The sequence below is a fragment of the Etheostoma spectabile genome, chromosome 3 (assembly GCF_008692095.1).
Source record: "Etheostoma spectabile isolate EspeVRDwgs_2016 chromosome 3, UIUC_Espe_1.0, whole genome shotgun sequence".
NCBI classification, from domain to species: Eukaryota; Metazoa; Chordata; class Actinopteri; order Perciformes; family Percidae; genus Etheostoma; species Etheostoma spectabile.
The window spans coordinates 26836784-26853517 of NC_045735.1; the positions used below are offsets into that span (position 1 = coordinate 26836784).

General features: G+C 36.9%; 1 protein-coding gene across 1 annotated transcript in view; it reads left to right on the forward strand.

Moving 5' to 3' along the window:
* The first annotated feature begins 5584 nt into the window (after positions 1–5584).
* Positions 5585–16734, forward strand: part of si:dkey-202l22.3 (7 transmembrane receptor domain-containing protein) — a 26348-nt gene continuing 15198 nt past the window's right edge. Inside the window, exon 1 of the mRNA XM_032512122.1 lies at positions 5585–5611. The gene's annotated coding sequence lies outside the window, so the exon portion shown is untranslated. The remainder of the gene's footprint in view (positions 5612–16734) is intronic.

The following is a 16734-nucleotide window of genomic DNA, read 5'->3' on the forward strand; positions in this document are numbered from 1 at the left end:
TAAGGCTTTAATTTTAAAATCCTACAACAGAATTGTCCGATATTACCTGAGTCACACACTGATTATGTGTTGTCTGACCCAAAGTTGGAAGGAACCTGCCTTCACAGTAGGATTCCGTTTTAGAGTAGCGTGCAGAAGAGTACAAAATGCCTTTAAAAGCTTGACAAAATGTCAATAAACATTTAGTTTTAAGCCCTTCAATTTTAAATCCTACATCAGAATGCTCCAATATTACCTGAGAGTAACACTGACTATGTGATGTCTCCCCCAGACTTGGAATGAAGCTTGATTAACAGAAGTACTTCATTAACAGTAGCCTGAGGAAGAGTAAAGTAAGGCTTTAACAGCCTGAAAAAATGTCAACATAGCTTTTACTTTTAAGCCCTTAATTTTGAAATCATACATCAGAATGCTCCGATATTACCTGAGAGTAACACTGGATATGTGTTGTTTTACCTAGACTTAGAATGAACCTTGCTTAACAGGAGGATTCCCTTTAACAGCAGCCTGAAATATGTGTATAATATAGCTTTAACAGCCTGAAAAATATTTAAAAAAAAGCATTAATTAGACATTTGAGTCTTTAATTTTAAAATCCTACATCAGAATGGTCCGATATTACCTGAGTAACCCACTGGATATGTGTTGTTTTACCCAGACTTGGAATTGACCAAGCTCAACAGGAAGATTCTTTTTTAGAGTACCCTGAAAAAGAGTAAAATATGACTTTAGCTGCCTGAAAAAATGTCAATATAGCTCTTCTTTTAAGCCCTTAATTTTAAAATCCTACATCAGAAAGCTCCAACATTACCTGAGAGTCACACTGAATATGTGATGTCTCCCTCAGTCTTGGAATGAAGCTGGCTTAACAGGAGGATTCTGTTTAACAGTAGCCTGAAATAAGTGTATAACATGGCTTTAACAGCCTGAAAAAGATTTAAAATATAGCATTAATTAGACAATTAAGCCTTTCATTTTAAAATCCTACATCAGAATGGTGCGATATTACCTGAGTGAACCACTGGATGTGTGTTGTTTTACCCAGACTTGGACAGAACCTTGCTTAACAGGATTCCTTTTAAGAATACCCTGAAAAAGAGTGAAATATGCCTTTAACAGCCTGAAAAAATGTCAATATAGCTTTACTTTTAAGCTTTTAAGATGTCAAGCTTTACTTGGACATTTAGTCCAAGTAAAGATTGACATATTTTTAGGTTTTTAAAGCAATATTTTACTCTTTTTCAGGATACTCTAAAAAGGAATCTTACTGTTAAGCCATCGTCATTCCAAGTCTGGGTGAGACATTACATATCCAGTGTGTCTCTCAGGTAATATCGGACCATTCTGATGTAGGATTTTAAAATTAAGGGCTTAAAAGTAAAGATATATATAATTTTTTTCAGGCTTTTAAAGCCATATTTTACACTAGTTCAGGCTACTCTAAAACGTAATCCTCCTGTTAGGTCTGGGTGAGACATCAAATATCCAATGTGTCTCTCAGGTAAAAGTAGGATTTTACAATTAAAAGGTTTAAATGTCCAAGTAGAGCTATACTTGAATTCTTTATCAGGTTGTTAATTAAAGCCATATTTTGCTCTTTTCCAGGCTACTTTAAAAAGGAATCCTACTGTTAAGCCATCGTCATTCCAAGTCTGGGTGAGACATTACATATCCAGTGTGTCTCTCAGGTAATATCGGACCATTCTGATGTAGGATTTTAAAATTAGAGGCTTAAATGTCCATGTAAAGCTATGTTTTAAATCTTTTTCAGGCTGTTAACTGTACATTACTGTCTACACTGTGCTATGTCATGTGCTGTTTCTACTACACTACCTGTCTTTACTGTTTTTTTGTTTCTGTACGTGTACTCTGCACAATTACAATAAAGATTAATCTAATCTAAAGGTGTCTTGACAAAAGCAGTGACTTTCGAACAGTGTCATGCCCTCCAATGTAATGATTTATGAACCTAAAGACAAAAGGCACATACACAACCCCAAAAGAATTTAACATTCTTCAACTGTTTCATGTTTAAAACATGTTGAGAGGTTTAATCCAGCATCACAACTCTCAAACCTTCAGATTAATTATTTTAAAAAATATTACCCATAGTGGATGAATGAACTTCATCCCTAAGAAACAGTTGAGGCTTCTTAAATTCAATTTGAGGGTGATGCAAAATACAAAGCTGCATTCCCAAGACCAAGGTAGCCATGACACTGTCAGACAGCATGATAATCATCTGAGTGAAACTTTGTTGGAAATGTTGCATCCCAAGTTGTTCCTGCAGCAGTGAATGAGCAGGACATCAGAAAGTGTCCATGCCATCAAAGTCCACCCCAGCCAAACCACTGAACTTTGACCGCTTGGCCAAGATTGGCCCCCATGGTTTCTCTGGCCCTCTCTTCCCCTCGTTGAATGTAAACGCTGCTCATGAGCCAAATCACTGGACATGTGGCACCACAATCAGAACAATGGTTTGTCAGTGTCGGTACACATTACACATACACACAAGTAACTTATCTCGGGCCATTGATTTCTCCCTATCTGTACAAAACAGAAAAAGTCTATGCAGAAATAATATACAATAAACACATTGATTTCTCTTATCTGTTCATTAAAATATTGATATGACAATATAGGTATTACACAAATTTCATTTATTAATTTATTCTCTTGTACAGTAAAAGTGTTGATGTCCATATTCAACTTTGATCTAAATTATACTTAGCTGCATGGCTTACCTTTCTTGTTATGCATGGTGTGGGCTAAGTTGTGCAGCTTACATTAGTATTTGAACCAATGAGAAAAGAAAAGTTAAAAGGGCCCCCGTTAGTTATAGATGTTATTGATGAAATGTGTTATTGTCCATCTATTATCTGTTATTTAACAGGCCAAAGCAGGAGTTTTCGTCCAAAGCAATTTACTCATTCGTTTTATATGTCTCGTCCATTTCTCTTGTGATGTAGATAAAAGTTAACACCATTCTGTGGTTATAGTCGGGGACCATTAACGTTATACAACAACATGCCCAAGCAAGTTATCTTTACCAATGCCTAATTTCATCATGCTTTAATGATATATGCGTTAACTTCATATGGCATACTGCCATTATATTTTGAAATAAATAAATATTATGCAACATGACCAAATAATCAGAATACTTACCAAAAGTTGCTCTAATCCTACTGTCTCTGTTTCTACAAGATTTAGAATGACTGAGATTTCTCTTGGCACAGCTACCAAAAGAATGACAACTTTCAGACCAGTTGCTCATGTCACATCTACGTCATCAACCTCAGTTGGAGGCTGCGCAGTAATGCTCAGCAATCACCGGGAAAGTGCTTTTAATAGACTTCCACTCAAATACATTTCTTTATCACATTTCTCCAAAACTAAAACAAAACACGCAAGCTTATAATACAAGAGTGATTTCTTCTCAAATCTCCTCAGAAGGATTTTTATAACTGTTCAAACCCCAAAGCAGTACAATCATCCATTGTTTCACAAACATCAAACATATAGCAGCAAGTTTGTTTTCAATAGTGTACAGATGTCCCAAAGCCAAAATAATTTCAAACATTTGTTACATTGGCTGTATACACACATGCGCACACACACAAACAAATATGCACATACACTGACTGTACACACACTTAACCAATTAAAGGGCAATTACCATTTATTTTATTTTTTTTCCAACCTGACCTCACTGTAGTCGTCAGCGGCAAAACAAGCTGCAATGTAAGTTAATAGGGAAATTGTCAAGCTTTGTTTACCTTCACAAAAGTGCTCGTTTTGCAACTGACAGGCTCAGATTAATATTCTAAGTGTCTGAAAACATTATGGAAAGGATTTCTAAGGTGGTCGACGTTTCGGTTAAAAAGTAAGATTCTTTATTTAAAGATAAAAACATCCGTGAAATTACATTTGATAAACCCACCAGACACTAACCAGTAATTTTAGCATCGTAACTTACACTTTAGTCAAAGTCGACAGAAAAAACTGTGAAAAGCCGTTTTGAATCATCTTTCCACTTTTCCAAACACCACAACTCCAGTTTTGGTTGAAATAGCAACCTTATTTACTGATTTAGATCTGAAAATATCTTGGCTCTATACATGCTAACAATTATTGATTTTTTCAAATGGAGTGGTAGGTTTAGGTCTAGAGACTTTAGAGCCGTTTCTGGTTAAACAGAAAGAACTCAAAAGGTTTAAAAGATCTGTCTTGAAAGCTCTATACAAGATTAAATAAATGTTGACTCATAGAGTACCTCTGAATGCTTATGCATACATTAGCGGAGAACAGAAGCAACCATACTTACTATTCAGTCCAAGGGGCCAGATATATACATTTAAAACATAAACACACATATCAAACATATCACATTTAGGGGCACATTTGATGGTGTGTGTTTATTTTTACCATTCAAGAAAGTCATACTTTCAGTACTACAGATGAAAATCTCCTGGATACCTCTGCCTTCCACAAGCTTTCCACATTTAGTTTTCTTTTCAGATTTTCAGTATATATATACAGTATATATCTAAAATATGACAATCCATTTCAATCGGTCTGTCTTTTTCGGCTCAGATCTGTCTGAGAGACAAAATTGAGTGGTCCATCTTGTATTGAATCCAGCCCCCAATGGTGTGAAATGGTGTCAGATCCTCATCATGCGTTCAACAATGGTGATAGGGAGCAGCCTATAGCAGAAAGAGAGACAGAGGGAGAGTGAAAGAAAACAGCTCAGAGTTTGAATATTATTTGAGGTGGTTTTCTAAGCAGCTGTCAATGTGTCAGCAGGGGGTCCTTTGTATGGGCAATACACTACAAAAGGACAGTACAAAGATATTTGTGGCGAAGTGACGGCACAAGTGTCTGGTATAGACAGACTCACAGCCTCACACTTCTATGTGTAAATTATTTTAAAACTGTGCTTATGGATTTTGTATTTTGGACTGATTTGACATAAAAATCCGGAGATAATATCTATTTATTTGTCATCAAATTGAGCTGATGTCTTGCTCACTTATTTGCCTATGCATCTTTTTTTATTGCTGTAATAACGACATTTTCCCCGGAGACCACACGGTAAATATGATTCTCTCCCTTTTTCACAGTTTCTCATTTTCTCCCTCTTTCCTCTTCTGTTGTGGTAGAATTAGAAAGCAATCAATGTTGTCTTACAGCAATTAAAACAAAAACAATAGGCTGCCCATAGGCTGCCCTTTTCCCTGAGGGCAAATAATAGGTTGCTTCACTGGTGTCATCACAGCATGTTGCGAGAGATACATGCAGTGTGCGTTTTTGTGTGTGTGTGCGTGTGCATGCGTGCGTGTGTGTGTGGATGCAGGCAAAGTAAAGGAGATGGGTGGGAGAGGAGGCAGGATTTGAGGATTTCAGGGAGAAAGGTTATGTGGGTCCCTTTCTCTCTACGCCACTTTCAGTCAGTGCTGATTGAGACAACACCGTCTCCCTGCTTGACTCCTCACATAACAGTGGGCTTCTATATAAGCTGCAAGAAAGCCTTTATGACTCGAGGAGGAGTGAAGGAGTGAAGAAAAAAAAAGCGTCGAAGTATCTACAATTTTACACATCTGCACAGGTAAGATACTCAATTTCTATCTTCTGATTATCTGCATGCATTGGCATTTACAGCAGATATGTGCACACACACACACGCACACGCGCACACGCACGCACACGCACGCACACACAACATATTACCATAAATGTTTGCTCTATACTTTTGTTTGGATTGCTTATAATAAAAAAGTGAAATTTCAGTAATTTAATAATTGGTGTAATTTGCATAATTGTCTTATTAAAAGATGTTTTTGAAATCACTTACTATTTCAGGTTGCTGATTCAAAAGTAGCACCAGTATTTTTTAATCAGCATACTGGGACTGGTCAAAATAATGTAACAGCTGATGGAAAAGAACCTGATTGGTGAAATAACTTAATCACAATTACAAAATACTGCCATGAAAGGGTGTCAAATTAGGATGAATGCCAATTACATATCATTTAGCTGACGCTTTTATCCAAAGCCAAACTTACAATTGATATATATATATATATGTGTGTGTGTGTCAGAGGTTGCACACACCTGGAGCAACTAGGGGTTAAGTGTCTTGCTAAGGAACACATTGGTTAATTTTCGCAGTGGGAATCGAACGCAGGTCTTCCACACGAAAGGCATATGTCATATCCACTATGCCATCACCACCCAATGTTCAAATTCTTTAAATTAAATATGTTTTGTAAAATCATGATGAGCAGTATGCTAAATAAAGACAAATAACAAAATGACAATAAGACGTAAACATACACAGTGCTCTATCTACCGGATATTGAATGTTGTTGGGCAGCACATCCGCACATAACTAAGTCCCTTTCCTTCAAGAGATGCAACAATTTTTCTGTCATTTTGTGACAGAAAGCATCTGTGTGCATGTCAGCATAAGTGATGACCAGATAGCAGTGGTGCACTGCCAGAACGGTAGAGCTGAGAGCTGCAATGCATACAAAAAAAATATAATAATTAAAGACAATAAAAACACAGACATCGTGGAAAAGGATAAAACTGGTGATGCATTAATATGGCAGAGACAACTAGTCCGTCAATTATTTTCCTATGTGTTAGGTAACACATGTGCAATGCACACTCCTAGGCTCAACAACCAGAAGGTGCATGGAAATACTTCTGGAGCTGATAAATTCTGCTAACTAGCATTCAACCTAACACAGCTAAGCTTAAAAGCTTATATTGATATTTCTACTCACTGCACTTGTCCAAATGTGTATGTGTTAGTATGTCTTAAATTGTAATGGGTTGTTCCTTGGCAGAGCCAATGCTATTAGAATGGCTTTGACCTCTCTTAATGAAAGAGTCGCAGAAGATAATAACATTTAACCAGAATTTGATCATTAGCCCTGCAGACTGGGAAAAACATTCTCGCTGCAGTGGAAAATCTTCAGCGTACGCACCCAGCATCTGATCCGGACTTTTAATTCAGACCATATTTCTGCAATTCATACAAAACACCTCAGTAGTTAAACAAAGATTTTCTTCTCTGCCTGCCAAAATGATCTGCACTAAAACCTTCTCACATTTTGTGTGTTAATAATACAGAGCCAAAAGGAGCAGGTGTCCTACATTCCCAATTCAAATAATGAGATCCAACATTAATTCATCTCATCAGAATTCCATATGATGCACTTTGACCTCATTTGTGTTTCATATTCGTCCTGCCTCTGCCCCCTGCTTTCCTTGGATGCCTCAGCAGCCTCATGGAAATGCAAAATGTTTATAAAGTGCTCAGGTTAGGAAATGTCAGTGTAGAGCAGGAAAAAAATAGTGAGAGTCTCGTCAAGAGTTGTTCTTCCTGTTTTGCATTTTGAGGGCTCTCAATTCTCATCACGCTTCACAAATTAGCTACATAGTCTGTATGTTTTCCACAAAGGCCTTAGCAACAGCGTTACTAGGAAAGGGTGGGTTTCTTCTAAGCTGTCAGATCATGTAGATGGCATGAGACCAAGTGGGAACTGAAAACATAATCCTCCTGTTTATCATGGACATGTGCGAAACCAATTGCAAATTAAAGACACAATGCAGCCTGTCATTGAGAGACGCTACCTCTAAAATGGGAGATTGCTGCTGAGCAAGTAATAGTTGCAAATAGGTTTTGAACTGGACACATTTCTAACAAGTCCTTTCAAACTTACATTGTTTCACTGGCATGGATCCATCGGCTAATTATTTTTAGCCGATATCTGAATCATTTATTTACCTATGGGTTGGTGAACCTTAGCTGTCCTGTTACCACTTTCCTCAACACCAGACTTTATTATAAGATGGTTTATCATGATTTTTTATTTTAAAATCCTCTGCCATAGTTTCAGTTTTGACAAACTAAGTTTTCTGCAGTTGCTTTAAGCTCACTGGATTGTCAGACATGACTCCATTCCATTGATAAAAAAGTACACAAAAATCATGCTTTCCTTTACGTTATTTTCGGGATTCTTTTTTAATTAAATAAAACAGGTACAAGTTGGTACAACCTGATATAGACTGTCTAACATGTCGGTATAAAATCTCCCAGTGGTGCTGAATTGTGTTGAGACCTAGGAAGACCATGGCATATGACTCACATCATTTTCATAATCATCAAATCATTCAGTGACCCTTCCTGTCCTAAAAGCATCTGTATTCATCAGGGTTTTTCTCCACTCATTTATTTAGTTTTTGGCTTTAGTTATGGCAATGTCATCCCACGACAGTGGGTCCACTACAACTATCAAATGGATTGCCATGAAACTTTTAACAGATATCCAGAAGGAATAATAGGGAAGACAATTTTAATATATCCTTGGTTGAAAAGTAATGAATTTACCCATTAAATTGTGATTCTTTCCACTGTGCAGCAAATATATTGTGACAAGATAGTGTATGTACTGCTTAGTTGAATATGTACAGAATGAGATGTCCATATGAAGTAGTCTATGCTGAATGCTGAATTGTAGTACTCTAAATTTGGCTTAGGCTATATTGTGTTTAATATTTAAAAAGCACTTGAGTCAAATCATTTCAATCTGCAATGCAATCATCTATCAGACGCTCAACTTCCACCAGGAGTTTAGTCAGGAAAAGCACAACTACGTTGAAAACAAACAAACAGGACAAACCAATGAGTTGATCCAGTCACTTTTCTGAATAAGCAGCAATATTTATGTCTCATACACATTGGGGTCCTGTTTGTAAATGCTACTGAGGAAATGCAAATCATGCTTCGCCTCTTTGGCTATTCCTCATTCAAAACACAGTGGTAGGCTGGCTGTTTTTTTTGTTGTTGCCACGCCCTGCCAGGAATGTCTGCTCAGTGCACTCAGTGTCCTCACTGATCTATGGATCTAAGTGGAACTGAGTAGGTGGCTTTTAGTAACAAAGGTAGATGAGTAATGCCCAGTCTACGGGTCAGGCTTCCCTAATGAAGGCATGAAAGATCACAATTGGCGCATGTGCTATTTTCTGTTTTTAGCTTGTCCAAAAATGTGTTGGACTGAATCATAACACACTTGATAACACACTCCTGATCATTTCCAGGAAGAATTAAACCATGTGAAAGGGTCTTCTAAGTGATATTTCACCCAAATATCACAAAGCTGGGTAAAAAAAAAGGGTAGTAAAGGAATTTAATAGAAATTTCTCAAACAATTTGAGAAGCATAATCCACCTTTTTACTGTCCAACAATACTGACATGTCCACCTGAGTTTGCTTAAATACACTGCTTAAGTATGATTTTACGCATTCTGTGCCGCATCTAGAACTCATTTAGAAATATGTCTGAAACATGACACCCATTACAGCATGTCCTTCTACAGTGGAGTAGGCCATAAATTAATGCAGACAGCCCAAATAATCTGTTTCAGAATTTTGGGTTGGTTGACCCCGAAAGTTTAAAGGTTGGCGGCTGTTCTCTGACAGTAGAGAGTTTGCTGCAAAAAAATGTTGCATTCACAGAGCTTACTACAGAATAAGACAGCCACTTTTTTTTCTATACAACTCTTGAGAGATTTTTCAATCAAAATGCATTTTCAACTGCATTTCTGCAGACATTTACAGGAAAAACATAGAACAAAACCTTTAAGGGAAAGCTATTTGGCCACCAGAATAAATTATATGTATGGGAAACATATCCACATCTGTGGATAAAGGTCAGGATTTTTTTTTTTTTTTTCAAAAGATAGAGAAGTTGACATTAACAAAATCTTTATAAGAGAAGGCAGGGGTTTACTCATAGGATGGAGGCAGTTTGGTGTTTTCAGTTCTAACTGCCAAAGTTAAAAAGGCTACAGAATGACTAAAAACACCTGAGAATATGGTTTGCAGGTGGTGGATAGAATAGACTCTTGAAATGGATTAATAAGCACCCTGTTTGAATTAGGTACTGTTCCCTTAGATTCCCTGACACACTGGCTTTTCTCATACACCTTAGGAACTCTTAATTTTGTATTTAAGTGGCTACCAGAGGAGTTTTGGGATCTTTAGTCAAAATAGACTTGAGCCTCCAATCACCAGCTGTAGATTTTTCTATGACCCTCCAAAGTAATTGGGAAAAAGGCATGACCCTCCCCAACAATGTATTGATGCCTTCTGTTCTGGTTTGCGCTTGGCAAACATGTACAGATAGCCACTGTTTTTTTTTTTTACAGCCATGACTTAACTTCTGCCTTATCATCTTACACATCACACTCCACCTAGATGGGGGGCCGTTTCAGTAGATTCTACTTTGCTGTGGAAACACAATAACTATGGAAACTAAAGGCACACTTCCTGCATTACTGCATTACTTCAAATACTAAGTGACTCCTCTGTTAAACTAGAATTTACATGAAATAAAACAAATCATTGAGACCATTCAACAAAACATACTGGGTAATAACAAATTCAACACATGAGCTGGTCGCTGTATGGACTCGTCACTAGGCTTCCTCGGTCTTATATTTTAGCATAGGTAAAGCTGCCGAAGCTGAACATAAACCCAAACTCCATTTCTCAGATGAGCATCAATTTAGGAGCTAACATGCTACCACTCCTTCATCCCAAATGTCTTGAAAAGGCTGTTTGCACAATTTCAAATCACCGCCAATATACGTTTTCGTCTGTGGGTGGTCAGGGAAGCTTTAAAAAAAAAAGTAGGCTAGTCAAAATATGTTTGCATTTCAGAAGCTTAGGAAATGGACATGAACACACACGTTAACTTAATAGTAAAGCCATAAAGTAGTCTTTCAACCATAAGCCATAAAGTATTCTTTCAACTCAAGACCGAGCCCCTTTTTCTTTTGGATCTTGATATTCAGGGTCTCATGGCAGAGTTTATCAGCCAAACTCCAGAGCGCAAATCTATGTTTGGTAGAAACCATAGACTGTTACGGTAGAGACAGAGGCGTCAATGCGTCTTCATCTTGCTGCCGTGCAGGCCCGGATGGTAGTCTATAGTTAGCCTAGTATGATTGGGATTTATATATGCTTATTATAAAGAAACAAATAGTCTGTAACTTTTTAGAATTTGTCACATACTGTTGGAAAAAGATTTTACATAGTCTGTTACTTTGTGCTTACCTTGTGGCCTTTTTTTGTTCGTTATGTGGTTTATGAACGCTTGATCTACTTGTGGTTGTTTTAAAAACAAAGTTTTGTGAAAGCGTTTCTTTCTAAATCAGTGACATAATTTTGGTTTAACTGCTGCCATTACCTCTATCAAAGTGATTTGTGTGTCAGCTTGCAAGGTTTTGGCAGAGTGACAGTATCGCCTGCGCAGTAGTTGCCAAGAGTGTAAAGTTGAATGACAGGTGTCAAAAATCAATCAGAGTGGCTAAAATAGCACGCATCCAATTCTGATTCGCTATAAAATAAATATAAACATACATTGTCATCTAAAAACCCGATCCTGGTGCGTCAAGTTCTTTGTTTTAACAAACATTTTGACTATGCATGAGCAGAAGTGCTCATAAGTTTAAAAAGAAATACATATTCTTCCTTAAGATACAGGGGGCATACTTTTACACACTCCTATGTTAAATTCCCATAGAAGCAGGCAATTTTTTTTTTTTAAAGCCAGTTATTTCAAGGATCCAGGATACTATGCATCCTGATGAAGTTCCCTAGGCCTTTGGAATTAAAATAAATCATGACATACCCTTCACCATACTTAGAGTTTGGCATGGTGTTATTTCAGTTAGCCAAATATCTGGTTTCATTTGCATTGAGAGATGATTTTATGGAAAGTAAACCCCAATAAGTTCATAGTACAAGTCAAAACTTTTGCACAAACTGATTACATAATAACTTTTGAGGTAAGTAACTTAATTGTTTTCAGTAAGATTTTTTTTTCAAAAGTTACAATCTAATGAAAGTAAAACATTTAAAATGTAGTTTCACCACCTACCCAATAGCTGTAAGTGTGTTAACCAGTGAAATTACCTGGTAAAGTATTTGGTTGGAATGAAAATCTATATAAACACAGCACAAGTAAACACCTTTGCTCTAGCTACAAATATAACTAACATCTTGTTAAACTCATTTAGTGTATGGTTGTGCATTTTTGTCTGTCTGTCTCTGTGATTATGTGTAAACATGTATATCTACATATCAAACAGCAACAAGATAATCAGGAACTGAGCATCTTAAAGTGCTTAATATAAAAAGCGTGGCCTGATTTCTTAAAACAGCATTAGTAACAGCCATGACCATCATGACCATTTAGGATTCAGAGCACCAAGTTGGTGTACAACCAATAAGTAAAAACAACACCAACTACGTTAGATTTGGTGGGCAAGACATACTCCGGCAAATGTAATCAGTTTAAAATGCTTTGACTAACATGGTGTTCAACAAAATACTATAAAGTTACCATACTGGGAACCCCAAAAACACATCAACATGCATTGTAAACACAACTCTTAATTTAGCCTACTCTTTCATTAACAGGTCATTTTGAGACTCAGAAGGCTGGGTGGTTTACCATCATCAAGACCCATTAGGATTTTCTGGATGAATGTAAAAGAGTGAATGAGTTTCTTGGGATAGTCAAAATACAATGCATAAATCAACCCAAACAACAATGCAAATGCATCAGCCAATTTAGGGATATCACTCATCACAACATTGTCTTCCACAACACCAGAAATGCTTGCAGAACTGAACTGGATCTCTCGATACGTGACTGCTGTGACATATATGTATGTATGCTTATATGCACATACTACACATAAGGGTAACTAGATAAAGTGAAGTGTCTGCTGGAGATACTAATAGTTCTGTGAATATACTGAATACTTACATTCCAAGTCTTGAAGAACTGTGGGTCCTTCTCATGCATGTATACCGGGAAGGGCTACAATACGCTTCTTATTGACATTGCGCACTGCCTTGAAGAACAAGCATAAATGAATCCAACAGTATGGATTTCCTGACCAAATTTCAAGGCATTTCGCAAAGTGTTAGACAGACAATGACACCCTGAGGACCTGCTGTCCAGTGGGACCTGAAGCTCAAAGTTCAACTTTAACTCACCTGGAGAACATAAATCTTTAAGATGTCACGCAGCACCTCTGATCTCTTTCCGGTTTGTGCCGCCTTCTGCCTATACAAGGCGGCCAGTCCAGGGGTTTGTTGGGCAAGCACAGCATAGAACTGGTTCCGAAGGTTAGGGTAAGGTTACGTTTGTAAAGCGTTGGAACTCAGCACAAAGCTACAAAACTAAAAACCCCAAAAAATAATTATGTAAAAAGACTAATACTCGATTTGCAACAGAAAACACATGTGTGATGGAACATGTTTTGTTAAAATACATTATTAAGCAACATGGTCACATGCAGCGTGACAGTTCTTACCCACAGTGAATAGTGGCATTTGCTGTTGCATTTGAATGTGATACATGTTCAAACTTTGGCTTAGAACTGTGTGTGAAGAGTGACAGAAAAAAGAAAGACAGAGTCTGTGAAAAAAATTTGCAAAGGTTTAATGAAAACTTGCCGAGTTCATTTGGTAACTATTTTTTCCATAACCTTAACTTTCTTTGAGTAAAAGTTACAGCTAACATTAGCTACTAGCTCATTCGGGTGCATGTAGGAATAACATCACATTGAACTTACCAGAGCATGGTGCTTAGAGGAGAATTCCGGACGATTTCAACACGTAGCTCTGTTGTTTAGAAATTTGGATTACTGTCAGTAGAAAGAAAAACATAAACAATCGGTAATGCCTACACTGTGTTACCCTCCTGCTAGAGTTAGCACCCGACAGGCTTAAACAGGGCAAGTTTTAAATGTGTTTTTAGCCTCTAAACATGTTCACCATATCATACAATTGCCTATCCATGTGAAGTGATTCTTTTCGAGTGAACACAGTCAATCTGACTGCAGAAGATGTGACAGAAAGGCATACAAATTGTGTTAATCCATATCTCTGTTTATTTCCTGTTTGAAGTCCACATTAGTCGATTGTCAAACTCATAAAATCCAATATTCCAAAATGTATTTTTTCCACAAAAAAACAATATGTCGTTGTTATATCCTTAGTAATGACTATGTGAAAACAAGCTGCAACCTAACACCACAGTGTAGCCAGAAGAGCAGAGCCCCCGGCTGCAGCAGGTCAAAAGTTCAAGAGCCCACTGTTGCTTAGATACCTATGTGCAATAGCTCTTGAACTATTGTAGCTCTGCTGGCTCCACTGTGATGTCAGGTTACAGGTTTCTACATAGTCATTACTAAGGACATAACTGCAAATCGTTTTTTGTAGAAAAATTTCATTTTGGAATACTGGATTGTATGAGTTCGACAATCAACTAGTTTAAAACCTGTCTAAGCCTGTTGGGTGCTAACTCTAGCAGGAGGATTACACAGTGTAGGAAGCACCGATTGTTTTTGTTTTTCTTGCTACTGACATCACTCCAGATTTCCAAACAGAGCTATGTGTTGGCATTGACCGGAATTCTCCTTTAATGCAAACAGCATTATCTGTCATGGCGGACTGACGGTAATCAAGCCTTCAGCGCATAAAAAAATGTGCATGGCACCGTGAAGCTGCGTGCTTGCAACTTATATGTGAAAAACAGCCTTGTCTAACAGTCAAATATCACGCGTAATATGATATTCTTACAACAAGCAAAATAGTTTTTAAGTGTTTTGGTTTACTTACAAGTTGTTTCATGCTCGATACGTCGGTTGCAAGGGTAGCAGTCTTGGATAGATTTTTCAGGTAATGTCAGTTTGGTACGTCATGACGTCATATCACGTGATCGATAGTACACTTAAAAATAGTGAGTGAACCAGCGGTGTTTAGTCAGAAAAGCTGAGCCACACAAACATAAAAATACATATTTGTTCACAGACATTAGTAGTTTAAAGGTGGATTAACAAGAGATTTTAACTGTAGTGACCTCAGTCTTTGTAAGCTAGTAGTACTGTTTGGGCTTACAGTGTATGGTGAAGGGTATGTGATGAATTTAACAGAGGTATAGGCTACCTATGACCATTGCATTTTAAGGAAGAACATTTATTTTTTATCAAAATAGAAAATTGTTGTCCTTAAAAGGTTGGAGATTTCCTAATTTGTTTTGACTGAGGCATTAAGATCAATTTCCAAAAGATTTTTTTTATTCCTCTTTTTAGTCAACTTTTGCATGGGTCCATACACTTATGACTACCAGTGTATTGCTAATAAAATATAATTTACATGGTTGCAATATATATCATCGCTGTGAGTGTAACATAGTACCTTTAGACTCTACGTGGACCAAGCGTAGGCCATAATTCACTCTCTGCAGTGAGCCAAACAGCTGAAGGGTCCCAGTTGCATTCTAAAGATCTTAGTAAGATCAATATCAGTCATCATTCAGTCAAGTCGAAACACACAGACATGACAAACATTTACATTGAGTGACTTACTTTGAGGACGTCATTATATCCAACTTCGATCGCAAGGTAATGTCCATAAAGTCAAAGAACTAGAAACTAAAAAAATAATAATAATCCAGTTGTAGCTGTCTGTTCATCCATGGATGCATTGTAAACACAAACTGTTAATCATTCATTTGGCACTTTTATTGCCAATTTACCATCAAATATAATCTGAAAACGAAGACCCTACCACTAAACTGGACTGCATGACATCGCCATAGTAGGAAACAAACCTAACACCCCTAAATTATGTGAGATAAATTTGGCAGATTTGCTAAACAGAACTGTTCCTGCTAAAATAGTTTGGAGTCATTACACTTTCACATGGTTGCCCACAATGCCCGGGTCCCAAGAGGTCTTTAAAGGGCCAGTTTCTTACCTCCTGAGCTGTAGCCTAATTGGCCATCCAGTCACTTTTTTTTTAATATATATATTTTTTTAAGCAATGTGTTTATTGAATTTTGATTATACAAGACAGTTCACAAAGAAATATTATTTCAGGTCAACACTTAATTCCCACCCTAACACAACAGAACACATAGCTTTCTTCTCAATTACAAAAATACAAAAGGTATCAAACAAGAATTGGTCTAAATACACAACAAATATTGCAAGGTACCCAGAAACCAAATACACATTACTGTACTTTACACACAAAAGTTACATTTTCCAGCAAGACACTATAACTGAAAGAAACATAAATAAATAATTCAATCCAATCCAATAATGAATAGCCCTAATACAGTTACACCTCCTGTAAAAAGTGACCAATATTATTGTTTTTAATGTAGTAAATAAACAGCTTCCAGATTTCTTCGTATACATCCATTTTGTTTTTAGTAGAATATGTTATTTTTTCCAAGGCCATTTTTCCCCAGACGAACTTGAGGGCATTTCTTGTTCCAAATAAATTTCTTAAATAGACTTAATATGACTTAATCTTCGAAAACAATCCAACAGGTGGCGCCAAAAGGATGTTTTGGAACATGAAATTAGGCAAAGTATTCATCTTCAATATATGTATCCTTCCTATCAATAAAATTGGTAAAGGTAACCCTCTCTCTAACTCTTTAGATGTTGATTCCATTAGAGCATTGTAGTTTGTAGAAATTATATTTTCCAATTGGGAAACTATTTTGATACCCAAATATGTAAAGCTGGGTGCTAATTTCAAGGTAAATAAATGTGATGCCGTTGGGCCATTATTTTTATTGAGCAACATTAAGGATGACTTTGATGTGTTCACTTTATATCCAG